The sequence below is a fragment of the Mustelus asterias genome, chromosome 26 (genome assembly GCF_964213995.1).
Source record: "Mustelus asterias chromosome 26, sMusAst1.hap1.1, whole genome shotgun sequence".
Classification (NCBI taxonomy): Eukaryota; Metazoa; Chordata; class Chondrichthyes; order Carcharhiniformes; family Triakidae; genus Mustelus; species Mustelus asterias.
Window position 1 is genome coordinate 49,186,928 of NC_135826.1, and position 17,371 is coordinate 49,204,298.

Consider the following 17,371-nt stretch of genomic DNA (forward strand, 5'->3'; position numbering starts at 1 on the left):
CCCTCCCCACAAACCTTAGAAATTTGAAATGGTGGATGCTCGATCATTCGCCTGATCCATTCCTCATCATATACACTTTCAGCACCGGCCTCAGTACATTTTTCAGGAGCGGTGCCATGTCCGAGATTCCCCTTCTCTAGCTCTGGAGAACCAAGGCCAATTTTTAAAAATTATTCACTCAAAGGATGTGGGCTTTGCTGGCTGGGCCAGCATTTATTGCCCATCTATAATGGCTCTTGAGAAGGTGGTGAGAAGAGGAGGCGGTGGCTGGCCTAGTGACATTATCGGTAGACTATTAATCCAGAAGCTCAACTAATGTTCTGGGGACCCGGGTTTGAATCCTGCCACGGCAGATGGTGGAATTTGAATTTAATTTTAAAAATCTGAAATTAAGAATCTACTGATAACCATGAAACCATTGTCGATTATTGGAAAAAGTTATTTGGTTAACTAATGCCCTTTCGGGAAGGAAATCTGCTGTCCTTACCTGGCCTGGCCTACATGTGACTCCAGAGCCACAGAACTACCTGAAATGGTCCAGCAAGACACTCAGTTCAAGGGCAACTAGGGATGGGCAATAAATACAGGACAGCCAGCGACGCCCATGTCCCACAAATGAGTTTTTTAAAAATCTGCCTTCTTGCATTATCTCTTCTTGCCTAGCTAATGGTAAAACGTTGAAGTGACTCTTTAAATGGAACAGTGCAGCCAAAACAAAATGTAATCTTCAAGAGAAGATTTAATCTTCAGGGCGGCACAGTGGTTAGCACTGCTGCTTCACAGCTCCAGGGATCTGGCTTGGGTCACTGTCTGTGTGGAGTTTGCGCATTCTCCCCGTGTCTGCGTGGGTTTCCTCCGGGCGCTCCGGTTTCCTCCCACAGCCCAAAGATGTGCAGGTTAGTTAATTGGCTATGCTAAATTGCCCCTTAGTGTCCCAGGATGCATAGGTTAGAGGGATTAGCGGTAAATATGTAGGGATATGGGGATGGGGCCTGGGTGGGATTGTGGTCGGTGCAGACTCGATGGGCCGAATGACTTCCTTCTGCACTGTAGGGTTTCTATGATTCCATGAGAAGCAGGATTAACCGACACGCAAGCGGTGCACCAAGGTTCCAGACGAAATTCAATCCTCATTATAAAGTCCTACACTTGGTCCTATATATCAGAGGATTTTATTGGTAATTAAGTCGCAACAATTGCAGAAATCGAGGAAGCAGAGAATTCAAATTGATCAGAGCTGCAGTATAACCCAAAGTGAAGGAAGGTGCAAACTAGAGTATCACAGCACCATCACTAGCAGGAGGATGTTACTACAGTGTGGTAACTTTTATACAGGCAAAATGGCATTAGAAATCTGGGCACAGGGAATTAAAACAGAGAAATGTTAACATAAAAACAATGACAATAGGAAGTAAAGGTTTTAGACTGGAAGGGAATGCGGACATTCGCCAGAATTTTATCGCCTCATCCGCCACGGAAATTGGAGCGGGCAGAGGGGGGGAGGGGCGGGGGCGGAGGGGGAGTGGGGGGGGCGGACAATGGAAAGGTCCGTTGACCTCGGGCAGGATTTTACGGTTTCGGGACAAGCGAAGTTGCAAAATTCCATCCATCATTTGTAATAACATTCCAGAGATTTGATCAGAATCGCTCTTGGACTTTAGTGACTGATATTACAAATTGTTCTTGTAAACAAAGTGTGTCCACATCCCGGCATTATTGTCACTAAGCATGCTTATTGTATACGGCGAAACAGGAAGAGGCCATTCAGCCCCTCGAGCCTGTTCCACCACTCAACTAGGTCATGGCTGGTCTCTGATCCAACGCCACATACCTGTCTTTGTTCTATATCCCTTAATACCTTTGATAGGTTTTTGTTAACCAATCTCCAATCTAAAACTCAAGCATTAATTGTTGATTGTGGAAGAGAGTTCCAAACGACCCTTTGTATATAGAAATGTTGCCTAATTTCAATCCTTTTCTCTCCTAGTCCGAGAGCCCCAACCAGAGGGAGTAGTTTCTATCTATCTACACCATCTGTTCCTCTTAATAACATTTAAAACTTTGACCGAATGTCACCATAATCTTCTAAATTCCAGGGAATACAACGTAAGTTCGCGTGATCTTTCCTTGTAATTTAACTTGGTGCTATATCAGCTGCCCCACCATGTGTCACTCACAGATATCATGGAGTGTGTACCAACCAGACAGCACCACTTTAAGGCCGCAACTCAGATACAACATGTCAGGGCAAATTGTTCTGGATAAGCACATCCTGACATCAATTCAGAATTCCGAGCCAGCCTTCCAGGGATTGGCAGCCAATTCACTTACTTGCTCAATCTTACCCCAGGGGGAAGGCTTGAATCATTAGGAAACAATGGGTTTCAAGGTGTATTTTTATTCCAAGAACACGCATAAGAACTTGAGAAATAGGAGTTAGGTTAGACCATTTGCCACTCCAACATCCTGTTTCACCCACCATTCAATGAGGTCACAGCTGATCCCTCACCTCAATCCCATTTTCCTGCACTTTCCCCTTATCTCTCAACAACTAAATACTCTAGTGATCATCTTGAGTACACTCAGGAACAGGAGTAGGCCATTCAGCCCCTCGAGCCTGTCCCACCACTAAACGAGATCATGGCTGATCTGCGGCCTAACTCCACATATCAGCCTTTGGCCCATATCTCTTAATAAATTTGATTAACAAAACTTTATCTATCGCAAATTAGCAACTGATCCAACACCAACTGGCTGAACATTTGCAGCTCTCTAGGGTAAAGAATTCCAAAGGTCCACACCCCTTTGAGTGAAAGAATTTCTCATCCAACTCCTTATCCTGATCACCAAACTGAATAGGAGAACTAGGCCATTCGGCCCCTCGAGCTTGCTCCACCATTCTATTAGATCATGGCTGAGCTGTTTGTGTTCCTCATTTCCTAAGGGAACTGTTGGGAGGATCGTGAGCCCATTCTAACCCCTTTGGGATTGGCCAACATAATTTTAGATTTAAACTCACTTCCTATCACAGGCCAACACATCATCCTGGGGCGGCACGGTGGCACAGTGTTTAGCACTGCTGCCTCACAGCACCAGGGACCTGGGTTCAATTCCCGGCTTGAGTCACTGTCTGTGTGGAGTTTGCACATTCTCCCCGTGTCTGTGTGGGTTTCCTCTGGGTGCTCCGGTTTCCTCGCACAGTCCAAAGATGTGCAGGTTAGGTTGATTGGCCATGCTAAATTGCCCCTTAATGTCAGGGGACCAGCAGAGTAAATATGTGGGGTTACAGGGATAGGGCCTGGTTGGGATTGTTGTCCAACTCCTTATTCTGATCACCATAAAGAATAGAAGTAGGCCATTTAGCCCCTCGAGCATAGTTACCGATGTCATTGCGTCATTTCCACCGTAGCTGCTGAGGTCATTGACTGGGATTATTACTGGTGCAGGCTCAATGGGCCAAATGGCCTGCTTCTGCACTGTAGGGATTATATGGTCCTTCCCAACCCCTTCAACCTTTGTTCCATGCCTTTTCTGGACTAGATAAGTCAGTATTCCCCAGATCCCAGCTCGGCTCCCTTTCTTCCTGCCAAGCCCATCAAACCAGGAGTTCGACAACCACCCACGCCCGCCCACCCCCACCCCACCACCCTCAAACCAATAACTTTTCTTTGTTACATGCAGCCTGTTTATTTCAATGCCCAATACATTTAAGTCCTTTCCACGCGGCTTCTTAAGGGATAAGATCGTGTGCGGCCTGCGTGGTCCCTTCACAACCCACTGCACAGTCACAAACACGCGGAGTTTAGAGGGACCATTGCCACCAGCTTAACCGAACTCTGCCATTCACTTTCCACCGGGCTCTGAGCAGCTCTGGGCAGCCGCGTCTTTGCATTCTCCAGGTTGGACAGTCCCTGCCGAGAAGATGTGGCCGAGAGCAGTGAGGAAAGGGTTAGCAAATCAGGCGCAGCCCAAACGGTCTCGGGACTGCCTCAGTCCTTCGGAGCATTATGCAAGAACTGGTGACTTTTCTAAATACCGGTCACGATTAATGCTTGCACTGTTTTTAGAAACCAAACTCGTTGCAGCCTGGGGTCACGTACTCCTGGTAAAAGAAGCAAGGGATGTAAAAATCAATTGATGTAGCGTACAGCCACACAGCTGTGAAGACCATGAATTTTTAGTTCAAATGGCCCTAATTGGAGGCACCTCTTGATATCTGGATGAAAGATAAAAGCAGTTAACTTAACGGAAGTGACCTTAATAATATGCAGCTCTTGTGATGCCGTCCCATCAGATGGGGATTTTGACTGACAGTGGGATTTGAGTCAGAGAATTTCCAACTGCAATAAAATATTAATCGCAGAATTTTGCATTTCACCCTCTAATTAGCCCTGCCACAGGCTGAGAGCTCCCCTCTGGGTCCTAGTGCAGGGGGTCTGCTCTGAATAAAGTAATAAGCAAAGGAAAGCTTAAAAGGGCCTCTTATGGGCCTAATGTCAGTCTCTTAGTAAGAATGTGCCATTTCCTCCCAGATGCTGGCAAAACAATGTGTGATATTTTTTCTCTTCTCTCCCCTTTTCCTCCACGGGCGACATCTTACTCAAGTGCCCTGTCTTCGTTAGTTAGTGAGTAGGGCAGACAATTGGAGTCTGTTTCGACATCGAGCCTGACCCTGTCCTTGTAATTAACGATGTGGAGATGCCGGCGTTGGACTGGGGTAAACAGAGTAAGAAGTCTAACAACACCAGGTTAAAGTCCAACAGGTTTATTTGGTAGCAAACGCCACTGGCTTTCGGAGCGTGCTGCTCCTTCGTCAGGTGGAGTGGGAGATCTGCTGAAGATCTCCCACTCCACCTGACAAAAGAGCTGCACGCTCCGAAAGCTAGTGGCGTTTGCTACCAAATAAACCTGTTGGACTTTAACCTGGTGTTGTTAGACTTCTTACTTGTATTTAACAACAGATTTAACGAGGCAAATGCTGATTAACCAAGTGTCACTCTTATTTCAGTGGCTGCACTCTTGCCTTGGCATCAGAAGGTTATGTGTTCAAGCCCCCAAGCCACGTACAATCCAGGCTGCCACTTGAATGAAGAACCAAGGGAGTGCTGCACTGCCATGGGTGCCATCTTTAAGAGGGTGAGTCATGCTAAGGACCTGTAGACTCTCTCAGTCGAACGAAAAGAATCCCTCTGCGCTATTCCAAAAGGAGAGCGGTGAGGGGAGCTTTCCCAGTTTCCCAAGTAACATTTATCCCTGAACCCTCCTCATTAATGTGCTTCTCAGCCAGTTCATTACATTATCCAATGATTCAAGAACACCTTCTTCCCTGCTGCCATTAGGCTCCGTCAACACGTCCCGCTGCCTCAGAAAAGCAGCGAGCATAATCAAAGGCCCCACACACACGGACATTCTCTCTTCCACCTTCTTCTGTCAGGAAAAAGTTAGAACACGTACCAACCGACTCAAGAACAGCTTCTTCCCTGCTACCATCAGTCTTTTGAATGGACCTACCATATATTAAGTTGATCTTTCTCCACACCCTAGCTATGACTGTAACACTACATTCCGCACCCTCTCCTTTCCTTCTCCCCTGTGTACTCTATGAATGGTATGCTTTGTCTATATAGCGTGCAAGAAACAATACTTTTCACTGTATCCCAAAACATGTGACAAGAATAAATCAAATCAACTGATTGGCCTGCGGATAAACTCAGTATCCATTTCACATACATCAATGCCCGATGTCTTTGGCTACATAAATGCAAATTGTTGTTGTTGGAGACGAATGTTGGCCATGACGAGAGCAAGTCACTTATAACCCAGGAGAGTCATCAAACAAAACTTGACACCAAGGCCACAAAATTAGGAACGTTAACCAAGAGTTTGGTCAGAGTGGTGCGGCTGTCTTAGCGGAGAGCGGGGGAGGAAGATTTCGAGAGGGAATTTCACAGCTTAGGGTGTAAGTAGCTGAAGGCTTGGCCGCTAGTCATGGAGTGATTAAAATTGTAAAGTTCAAGAGGCTAATGTTAGAGGGTTAGAGAGATCCCAGGGGATTGTGAGCTGCAGGAGATTACCGAGATAAGGAGGGGTAACCATGGACGGATCTGATAAAGCAGGATTAGAATTTTAAAATCAAGGCATTGCCATATCAGGAGTCAGTACAAATCAGTGACCACTCGGGTAACAGGATATAGGCAACAGCGAACACCCTATCCTTTCCCCAATAAGCCAAAGAATATTTAATGACCAGCTCAACAAGTGCTGCAGCTCCTGCGATTAGATTCCACGTCCAGGGATTTGATTTGATTTATTATTTTCACATGTATTAGTATACAGTGAAAAGTATTGTTTCTTGCGCACTATACAAATAAAGCATACCGTTCATAGAGAAGGAAAGGAGAGAGTGCAGAATGTAGTGTTACAGTCATAGCTAGGGTGTAGAGAAAGATCAACTTAAGTTTAATTTAAATTTAAGTTTATAGTTTAAGTTTATTTATTAGAGTCACAAGTAGGCTTACATTAACGCTGCAATGAAGTTACTGTGAATATTCTCCAGTCGCCACACTCAAGCGCTTGTTTGGGAACACCGAGGGAGGATTTAGCACAGTCAATACACCTGACCAGCATGTCTTTCGGACTGTGGGAGGAAACCGGAGAACCCAGAGGAAACCCACGCAGACTCCGCCCAGACAGTGACCCAAGCCGGGAATCGAACCCGGGTCCCTAGCGCTGTGAGGCAGCAGTGCTAACCACCATGTGATCGTGCCATCAGTTTAATGCAGATGAAAAACCGTCCATGATCTTCAAAGCCCTTGGGGATGGGGCAGATTCGGTTCTCCCCAGTCAGAACGAGCGTACCTTCGGGGCCCACTCTGCCGGGCAACACAGCTGTGGCCAGGAGCAACAGATTGAACCTGAGGTGGCCCAGCCTCATCCCGGTCACTTATAAAGGCAGCTGCCACCGTGTCCAGTCCCATATCATTTTTTAACGTGTCCCTGACAGATAGCAGATACGCAAACAATGCAGCCGGGACTGTGATTTACGCTGCACATGATAAAAGGTCCTTGCAGGAGGCCCAAAAGGTCCTGGGGGTGACGGCAGTCTTTTGTCTGGTCGACAATTAATAGCTGCTCTCCCACTGATACAATCTCACCTACCGGGGCTGCAAAATAGCAATGCTAAGTGTTAAGAGTTATCTGTCTTCCTATTGTATAATGTTCTTGTAAGGGCACGGAACTGAGAGGAACTGCTTGTATTAATGACCCTTTTTTCAGGGTGAGAAAAACAGCAGCACATTCCAAAAGCATTTTATTCTCTGATCAATACCCTGAAACATGCAGCACTAAATACAGATGTTTGGCCTTGTGTTTTTCTCGCAGGCTGCAGATCTATTAAACTTCTGTCTGCAGACAGCGATTTTACTCGTCTTAAAAGCAATTAATGGGTGGCATTTGTTTAAATGGTCAACACCATTTGTAGTTAGCCGCTGTGGAATAATCCCAACAGTTTCAGAAACTCTCGCAGAGCGGCTGAAGGATGGGGGGGATCTGTTGAAACTTGCTGTTTTTATTAGCTGACTAATGCAAATACACAGCGAACCCTTGTTGCAATACAATGCCCAAGAGCCAATGCTGCGAGGCATGGTTTTACTATTGTTGGCGTTGTTGGTGGGGCCAGGTTCTGCATTCAGATCACAAAGGGCTGATATATCAGTTTGCATCAGTACATTCCTGCCCGCACCCTGACACCCATTTAAACATCAAGGTGAATGATCAGAACAAAGAACAAAGAACAGTACAGCACAGGAACAGGCCCTTCAGACCTCCAAGCCTGCGCCGATCACATTGTCCTATCTGGACCAACCGCTTTTCTCCCTCTACTCCCCGTCTGTTCATGTGTCTATCCAGTTAAGTCTTAATGTCGCTAACCTAACTGCCTCAACCACGTCACTTGTCAGTGCATTCCAGGCCCTCACCACCCTCTGTGTAAAAAGCTTCCCCCGCACATCTCCACTGAACCTTTCTCCCCTTACCTTGAACTTGTGCCCCCTTGTAATTGTCATTTCTGCCCTGGGAAAAAGCTTCCAACTGTTCACCCTGTCTATACCCCTCATAATTATATAATCTTCCATCAGGTCGCCCCTTCAGCCTCCGTCTTTCCAGGAGAACAATCCCAGTTTATTCAATCTCGCCTCGTAGCTAACAACAACACCATCGCTCGGAATGAAAGCCGGTGAGATGAGGAAGGCAAATGAAGACATAGTGATGGGGGAGACCATGCTTGTGTTTGAAATGATTGGACAGTGCACTGGGTGGAGGGAAGACTGAGGAGGGACAGGGCAACATGTCGTGGAAAAGAGCCAGTTAAAAAAGGAGGCCCCACAATGAAATGACAGCCCTCACCCTTCCGAGGCAGAAGCTTCTAGGTTCGAGCCCCAGTCAAGACACTTGAGCTCATAACCCCAGCGCAGTACTGAGGGAGTGCTGCACTTTTGGAGATGCCATCCCTCAGTTGAGTTGCTAAACGGAGACTCCCGCCGGAATTCTACTGCCCCACCCACCACGGAATCAGAGTGGGCGAGGGGCGGACAACAGAAATGTCCGCTGATCTCGGGCGGGAATTTCTGGTCCCGCTCAAGCGAGAGGCCATAAAATCCTGACCTCCATCTGCTCTCTCTCAGATGGACATCATTGATCCCATGGCACTATTTTGAAGAAGAGCAATGGAGTTCTTCCTGGAGTCCTGGCCAATGCTTCAACCAACTGAAAGCCCAGTCATGGTCACATTGTCGGTTGTGGAACTTTGCTGTGTGCAAGTTGGCCGCCACATTTCCTACATAACAGCCACTAAACTTTAAAAATACTTCATTGATTGATCGGGACATTCTAAGGATGAGAAAGTCACAATATAAATTTTTATTTCCATGAATCTTGACTGTAGCACAGCAAGGAAGCAGGAAATTGGTTAAGGAATAATTCCATTTCTTTATAACCGATGGTTAAAATGTTTGGGTGATCATAAAATCCCTACAGTGCAGAAGAGGCCATTCGGCCCATCGAGTCTGCACCGACTCTCTGACAGAATATCTTACCAAGGCTCTCTCCCCCACCCTATCCTGGTAACCATATATGGTTAATCAATCTAACCTTCACATCTTGGGATACTAAAGAGCAATTTACCTAATGGCCAATTCACCTACCTGCGCATCTTTGGACTGTTGGTGGAAACCGGAGCACCCGGAGGAAACCCACGCAGACACGGTGAGAATGTGCAGACACCGCACAGACAGTCACCCGCGGCCGGAATCGAACCTGGGTCCCTGGCGCTGTGAGGCAGCAGTGCTAACTACTGTGCCACCGTGTCGCCACTGTGTAAATATCCAATCAGATTGTGCGAGGAAGATCAGGGGCTTTAACCCCAGTGCCCTGGCCAATATTTACCCTCAACCAAAATCACAGGCCGGAATTCTCTGGCCTGTCCCGCCAGCAGCGCACCCGCGCCCACGGGATTCCCGCCGGCATGGGATGACGTCAATGGGAATTCCCATTGACAGCGGCGGGACCAGAGAATCCTGCCACTAGCGAACAACGCGCCACCTCCCGCCGGTGGGAAACACGCGGCTGGGAAGCCGGAGAATCTCACCCGCTGTTTATCTTGTCCCTGCCTTGTTGCTGTTTGAGAGCCTGGCTGCAGTGTAAACTGTGCGACTGTTTCCTGGAAACATACATTATGCCTGCTGTGACATTCTGCGAATTGGAGTTATACAGAATTAAAAAGTAGGGGGTGCAGGGGGAAAATGAAAACAAAACACAAGATAAGGGGAAATTTGACAGAGGGGTTCAAAATCATAAATACTTTTGATTGCATCGATAAGGAGAAACTGTTTCCAATGGCAGAATGCTGGCTAACCACAGGGTACAGAGGTGGTTGGCTAAATTACTAGAGACAACATGAGGAAAGATTTCTTTTTACGCGACAAGTCATTATGACCTGGAATGCAATGCCTGAAAGCATAATGAACACAGATTCAATTATAACATCCAAAATTGAATTGGAGAAACTACAAGGGAGGAATATTACGAGGTTATGGTGAAAGAGTGAGCGAGTGCGATTAATTGGATTGCTCTACCAAAGAGTCAGTACAGGCACAGTGGGAAGAGTGGACTCCCTCTGTGCCGACCTCAGCTCAACCCTCTTCAAGCTGCTTCATCAATGACCTTCCTCCCATCATAAGGTCACAAGTGCGGGTGTTTGTTGAAGACTGCACAATGTTCAGCAAAATTAATGACTTCTCAGATACTCAGGTAATCCATGTCGAAATGCAACAAGACCTGGACAACGTCCAGGCTTGGATTGACAAGTGGCAAGTAACATTCGCGCCACACAAGTGCCAGGCAATGACCATCTCCAACAAGAGAGGATCTAATCATCAACCCCTGGCATTCAATGGCATTCCCATCATTGAATTCCCCTACTATCAACATCCTGGAGGTTACCATTGACCAGAAACTTAACTGGACAAGCCATATAAATACTGTGGCTACCAGAGTAGGTCAGAGGCTCCTGGGCAAGTGACTTACCTCTTGACTCTCCAAAGCCTGTCCACCATCTACAAGACACAAGTCAGGGGTGTAATGGAATACTCTCCACTTACCTGGATGAGTGCAGCTCCAACAACACTCAAGTAGCTCAATGCCATCTGGGACAAAGCAGCTTGATTGACACCCTATTTATAAATATTTATTCCCTCCACCAATATTGGCAGCAGTGTGTACCATCTACAAGATGCACTGCAGGAACTCACCAAAGTTCCTTAAGCAACACCTTCCAAACCCACAATCAATATCATCTAGAAGGACAAAGGCAGCAGAAGGACAAAGGCGTCATGGTGGCATAGTGGTTAGCAATGCTGCCTCACAGTGCCAGGTACCCGGGTTCGATTCCAGGCTTGGGTCACTGTCTGTGTGGAATTTGCACATTCTTCCCGTGTGTCTGCGTGGGTTTCCTCCGAGTGCTCTGGTTTCCTCTCACAGTCCGAAAGACATGCTAGTTAGGTGCAATGACCTGAACAGGCACCGAAATGTGGCGACTAGGGGATTTTCACAGTAACTTCATTGCAGTGTTAATGTAAGCCTTACTTGTGACTAATAAATAAACTTTATTTTTATTTTTTATTATATGTAGGAACACCACCACCTGGAAGTTTCCCTCCAGGCCACTCACCTTCCTGACTTGGAAATATATCGCCATTCCTTCACTGTCGCTAGGTCAAAATCCCTCCCTAACAGCACTGTGGGTGTATCTACATCACATGGACTACAATGGCTTCAGAAGACAGCTCACCACCACCTTCTCAAGGGGCAGTTAAGGATGGGCAATAAATATTGGCCTAGGCAGATCACGGGAATGATTTTTTACAAATCACTCTGTGATTATATGTTAGTGAAGGTTTTGACCTTGAACTGAAAAGAGGTTATAAAAGGAGTGGATCTCGTCTGAAGATTTTGAGTATTCCACTGAAAATGAAATGATTGTGAGAAAGTCGAAGCTTCAAACAAAATAAAACCTCTCCAATGAAAAACAAACACAGTGTAATGTTTTCATTTAACTGCAAAAATCAATTTTAAAGACCCAAAGCAATCAGATTTCAGAACGGATAAAGGATTTTTTTTAACAGTTTTATCGGCATGAGGCCTGTAAATTGTAAATTACTTTGCAGCTTCTGTCGACACACACCACAATCCAACTCCAACTCTGACTTAGCAAAAGAGTTGTCAATCCTGGTTGGACATAATCCTGGAGTGTCATTACATCATCACCCTCACACACCAGCAATTGGTTGCCCAATAAGCCTATCCCTGCCTTCCCCAGGCCTGGAGAGTGAATAGACACTTTGGGGGGGCGATTCTCCCATCCCGCTGAACTAATTTTCTAGCGCAGCGGACCAGGAAAATCCCGCTGCGAGCCGGTGGGGGGGGGGGGGGGGGAGGGGGGATCGCTGCAGATCAGGAGGAGGGGGGTCGGGGCTGGACGCAGGAATAGTGTGGGGGCCAGCAATCGGGGCACGGGGGGGTCGGAGAGCCGGCGTTGTGGGGGTCGTGGGGCCGGTCAGCGATTGAGCTGGCCAGCGATCGGGAGGCCATCAGTGGGGGACCACTGCACATACGGTGATCTCAGCACTGACAGATCAGCACACGCGCAATGTCCCGCTCAGCACGCCGATTTCAGCCTCTCCAGTGGGGAAAGGCCCTGCCCCCTGAAATTTAATGATATTCACACTGGTGACCTCTGCAGTGCACAGAGTGTGAGAGATTCTTCTCTGAACTCCCACTGGAAAAAAACAGAGTGAATTACTCCAGTTTTCACACGAATTCGACACTTAGAATTTTTTTGGGAGAATTGCAGCCTTCATTACCCGATTGAGCTGCAGTCAAGAATCATAATGGCAGCACCATGGACCATCAAGGTACAAAGCTTCTTCTCCAGCACCTACCAAACCTGTGTCCTCTACTGTTATGCAGGTTGGGGCGTAGTCCCTTCAAAGGAATGGGTCAGGTGACCCTGGGTGTGGGTGATCTGCCTGGGAGGGCAGTTGTAGTTTGGAGTGTGGAGCAAGTAAGAGCTGCAATAAATACCTGTGCTCCCTGACGCCTGTCTATGCAATGAAGCTGAGGATACCCCTCAGTTGTGAAGAATTTAACATCTACCACCTAAAAAGATGACAGTAAGTGGTTAATGGGAACACCACCACTTGCAAGTTCTCTTCCAATCCACACACCATCTTGACTCGGAACTACAAAGCTTCTTCTTCGCTGATGATGGGTCCTGGAAGCAGGTCAGGGAAAATGCACTCTCCTGATTCCTGGGATGAAAGGTTTTTCTTAGGAGGAAAGGTTGGACAGTTGGGCCTGTATCCATTGGAGTTGATAAGAATGAGAGGTGATCTTACTGAAACACTTGAGATCCTGAAGGGACTTGTCAGAGTGGATGCTGCTTCCCCTTGTGGGAGAGATTAGAACTAGGAGACACCCTCTGGGAATAAGGGATTTTCCATTTAGAATGGAGATGAGCAGAAATGATTTCTCTCAGAGGGTTGCCAGCCTGTGGAACTCTCTACCCCAGACAGCAGTGGAGGCAGGGTCATTGAATATTTTTAAGGCGAGGGTAGATAGATTCTTGACTAACAAGGGAGTAAGAGTGGATAGGGATATAGACAGGAAAGTGGTGTGGAGGCCGCAATCAGATGAGACAGGGCGGCACGGTGGCCCAGTGGGTTAGCACTGCTGCCTCACAGCGCCAGGGACCCGGGGCAGCACGGTGGCACAGTGGTTAGCACTGCTGCCTCACAGCGCCAGGGACCCGGGTTCGATTCCCAACTTGGGTCACTGTCTGTGTGGAGTTTGCACATTTTCCCCGTGTCTGCGTGGGTTTCCTCCGGGTGCTCCGGTTTCCTCCCACAGTCCAAAGATGTGCGGGTTAGGTGGATTGGCCATGCTCAATTGCCCCTTAGTATCAGGGGGGCGAGCTAGGGTAAATGCATGGTGTTATGGGGATAGGGCCTGGGTGGGATTGTGGTCGGTGCAGACTCGATGGACCAAATGGCCTCCTCCTGCACTGTAAGATTCTATAACTACGATATAGAGTCAGTGCAGACTTGATGGGCCGAAAGGCCTCTTCTACCCTGTAGGGATTCCATAATTTTATTGAATGATGGAGCAGGCTTGAGGGCTGAAGGGTCTACTCCTGCTGCTAATTTGTATATAATCCACTCCCCAACAGCACTGGGGGGAGGGAATCTTCAGATTACCAGATCACCAGAGTTCCACGAATGGGGATGAAAATCATATCAGCCATGATTGAATGGCGGAGCAGACTCGATGGGTCGAGGGGCCTAATTCTGCTCCTGTATCTTATGGTCTTATGGATGGACTGCAGCAGCTCAAGGTCCCAGCTCACCATCACCTTCTCAAGGGCAAGTAGGGAAGGCAATAAATATCGGTATTGTCAGCAACACTCGCACCCCCTGAACGAACACATTTCAAAACCAGCCTTTCTTCCCCCCGGTCTCTGATATCTGTACAACTAAATGTGCTGAAAGAAAGTGGAAAGAGGACATTTATTTTTTCAATGCTCCTGTGATTTTCTGCTCAGTTCCTCACAGGAAGTGTCCTGAACATTTGTTTCTAAATTCCGGAGACTCCAGCGCCATTCCGCACATTTGACAACTCTTTTGGTGTGGGCTGTGTGAATTTTGACTGATGCAGTACCCCTGCCTCCTCAGGAGGAAGTGGGAACTCTTAATTATCAGCAGCTAGAATCACCTATCTTTTACAGCGTAGAAAGAGGCATCTCGGAGAATCCATAGAATCCCTCCAGTGCAGAAGGAGGTCATTCGGCCCATCGAGTCTTTACCGATCACAATCGCACTCAGACCCCGTCCCCTTAACCCCAGCTTTTACCCTGCTAATCCCCCTGACACTAAGGTCAATTTAGCATGGCCAGTCAACCTAAACCACACATCTTTGGACTGTGGGAGGAAACCCGAGTACCCGGAGGAAACCCACGCAGACACAGGGAGAAAGTGCAAACTCCACACAGACAGTGAGCCGAGGCTGGAATTGAACCCAGGTCCCTGGTGCTGTGAGGCAGAAGAGCTAACCACTGTGCCACCGTGCCGCCGGACCATCATGTCTGATCTGACCATCAAACATTTCCCCATAACTCTAAATGGCAGCAAATCTGGACCGAATCTGAAAGAATAGGAACATAGGAATTGGGAGCAGAAGGTGGCACAGTAGTTAGCACTGCTGCTTCACGCGCCAGGGACCCGGGTTCGATTCCCGCTTGGATCACTGTCTATGTGGAGTTTGCACATTCTCCCCATGTCTGGGTTTCCTCCGGGTGCTCCGGTTTCCTTCCACAGTCCAAAAATGTGTGGGTTAGGTTGATTGGCCATGATAAATTGTCCCTTAGTGTCAGGGGGACTACCTAGGGTAAATGCATGGAGTTATGGGGATAGGGCCTGGGTGGGATTGTGGTCGGTGAAGACTCGATGGGCCGAATGGCCTCCTTCTGCACTGTCGGGATTCTATGACAGAAGGCTGTGTGTACAAGCCCCACTCCAAAAACCAGAGCACAAATGGAGACTGATGATCGAGTGAGTGAATGCTTCAGTTATCAACTTTTGGGGGGAGATACTAAACCGAGACCTGGTGTGCCCTCACAAGTTGATGCCATGAAATGTCCCACGGTATTTTCAAGGAAGAACGAGGGAGTCTCCTTAAAAAGTGAATTCAAGCCTTAATCCTAAAATTGAAGCCTAAACTGTTCCTCAGTTGATCTTTATTCCAAAAGGGACATGGCATAAACCAGGAGTCCAATCCACTTCTTTTCATACAATCCTTTGCATTGCAGATGAGGCCATTTGGCCCATCGAAGCTGCACCGATTCTCTGACAGCGTATCTTACCCAGGCCCTCTCTCCCACCCTATCCCCATAACCCCACATGTTTCCCATAGCTAATGGGACACTAAGGGACAATCTACCGTGGCCAATCTACCTAACCTGCGCACCTTGAGGAAATATTCTGCCTTAAACTGCTCTAGATCCCATGGTTCACTGTTGTATCGTTGTGTCATTCACTCACAATGGGCTGAATTTAATGGTCACAGCGGTAGCCCTGTACCACCAGCCAGAAAGCCAGTGGCAAGCCTGCCATGGCCATTTCCAGGAACCAGAATGGAATTAAATCCTAATAAGGCATTAAGCTGCCCGCCCTCTGATCCTGGGGTCTTCATGATAAAGATCTCGCTTCTCGGCCTTTTGGCTAAGATCAAGTGTAGTTATGCGAATGCTGCACTTGGTTGAGGTCATTGGGTTGCATTTAAGCTTCATATGTTTCATATGAAGCAATTTTTAAAAGCGGTATCTCGGCCATTTGGCTGAGATGCAAATGAGATCAAGTCTTGGAGGAGGAATTGCTTTCCCTCCTCCAATCAGCTTGGCTCATGTAGATCAGGCCCAGGACAGGGTAAATGGTCGCTTGCCCTGTCTTGCCAGCCTGGATTGGAAATGTCCCAACTTGTTGAGACTCTGAATTGGACTTGATTTGATTGAATTGGAAAAGTATTAAAAAAAACCCGCTTCCGAGAGACCGACAGTCCTCCAGACTCAAGAGCGCCATTGCGCGCGGTGGCCACTGCTGGGATTGCAGGAGGCCCAGGTCAAGCAGTCACCATATGGGCCCTGGAGCTCCAATAAATTGGGCAGCCTTGCTGGGGCCAGTCAGGCATGCCCCTGGTGGGCAGGGGAGGAGGGTGACTGGGAGGGTGGGTGTTTACGCAGAGGGCGATGAGAAGGAGGTCTTGAGAAGGTTGGCCCTCACTGCTGGGGTTGGCTTTCGCTGGTGGGGTCCTCCCTTTGAAACAGGAGGGCTCCACACTCCTGGCCTGGAGACTGGCCCAATAGGGTATACCTGATGGCCTCAACGCATGACATGCCCCCTCTCCGCCTACAGACAGATCAAAGACCTGGAAGGAGAGTCGGAGTCAGGAAGGTGAAAGGCCTGTGCATTCCTGTGTATTCCTGGCCAATTAAACAGCCTGCCCCGCCTCTCTGTCTACTCATGGGTGGGAGACATTCAATTCCATCCAAAGTCATTGCAATAAAACTGCTACATTGCTGTTTGCGAGATTTTACAGTGAGCAGAGTGGTCACGGATTGGCAAATGAGGCTCAAAAGTAATACACTGTCCATGAACCTGCTTAATTGCAGTGTTAATGTAAGCCTACTTATGACTAATAAATAAATCTTTATAAATCTTTAACTTTAGTGCTATTGGATGCCTGGATGGTGCGAGCAAGAGAGTGTAAAATAAAATAATTTGCATTTACACGGCATCTATCAGAACCTCAGGACATGAACAAGGGAGCACTTTCTTTCCAAACTAGTGTGAGAACAGGCATCCAATTTGTACACAGCAAGATCCCACAAGCAGTAATAAGGACAAGAACTTGGCATGAATTAGATGGTTGCAGTCAAGTTCCAGAGACATTAATATCTTTTTAATTACAGCCAATATGGAGCCTCATTAGCACAAAGAGTTGGACACGTTTGCACCCCACTACTCTCAGATAAGCTGGGGGTGGGCGGGGTTAGGGGAAAACAAGAACCTTTTGATTCACAGAGTGCAAGTGTGATCTTTTGAGATTTTCGCAATGAGTACAGAGAAAATGATATCACCCAATATTACCCAATCCTTGAGGAGGTGTACAGATAACGTTCATGCGTCAGCAATGGTTCAGGTGGGAAGCACTCTCGCCTCTGAGTCAGAGGTTTCTGGTTCCAAGCCCCATTTCAGCACAAGAGCAC

General features: G+C 47.6%; 1 protein-coding gene and 1 pseudogene across 2 annotated transcripts in view; one reads left to right on the forward strand and one right to left on the reverse strand.

The window, feature by feature from the left end:
* LOC144479685 (ephrin-A5-like) overlaps positions 1 to 17,371 on the reverse strand; it is a 405,670-nt gene that overhangs the window by 242,007 nt on the left and 146,292 nt on the right. The window lies entirely within an intron of this gene.
* Positions 15,808 to 16,009, forward strand: LOC144479785 (U2 spliceosomal RNA; annotated as a pseudogene).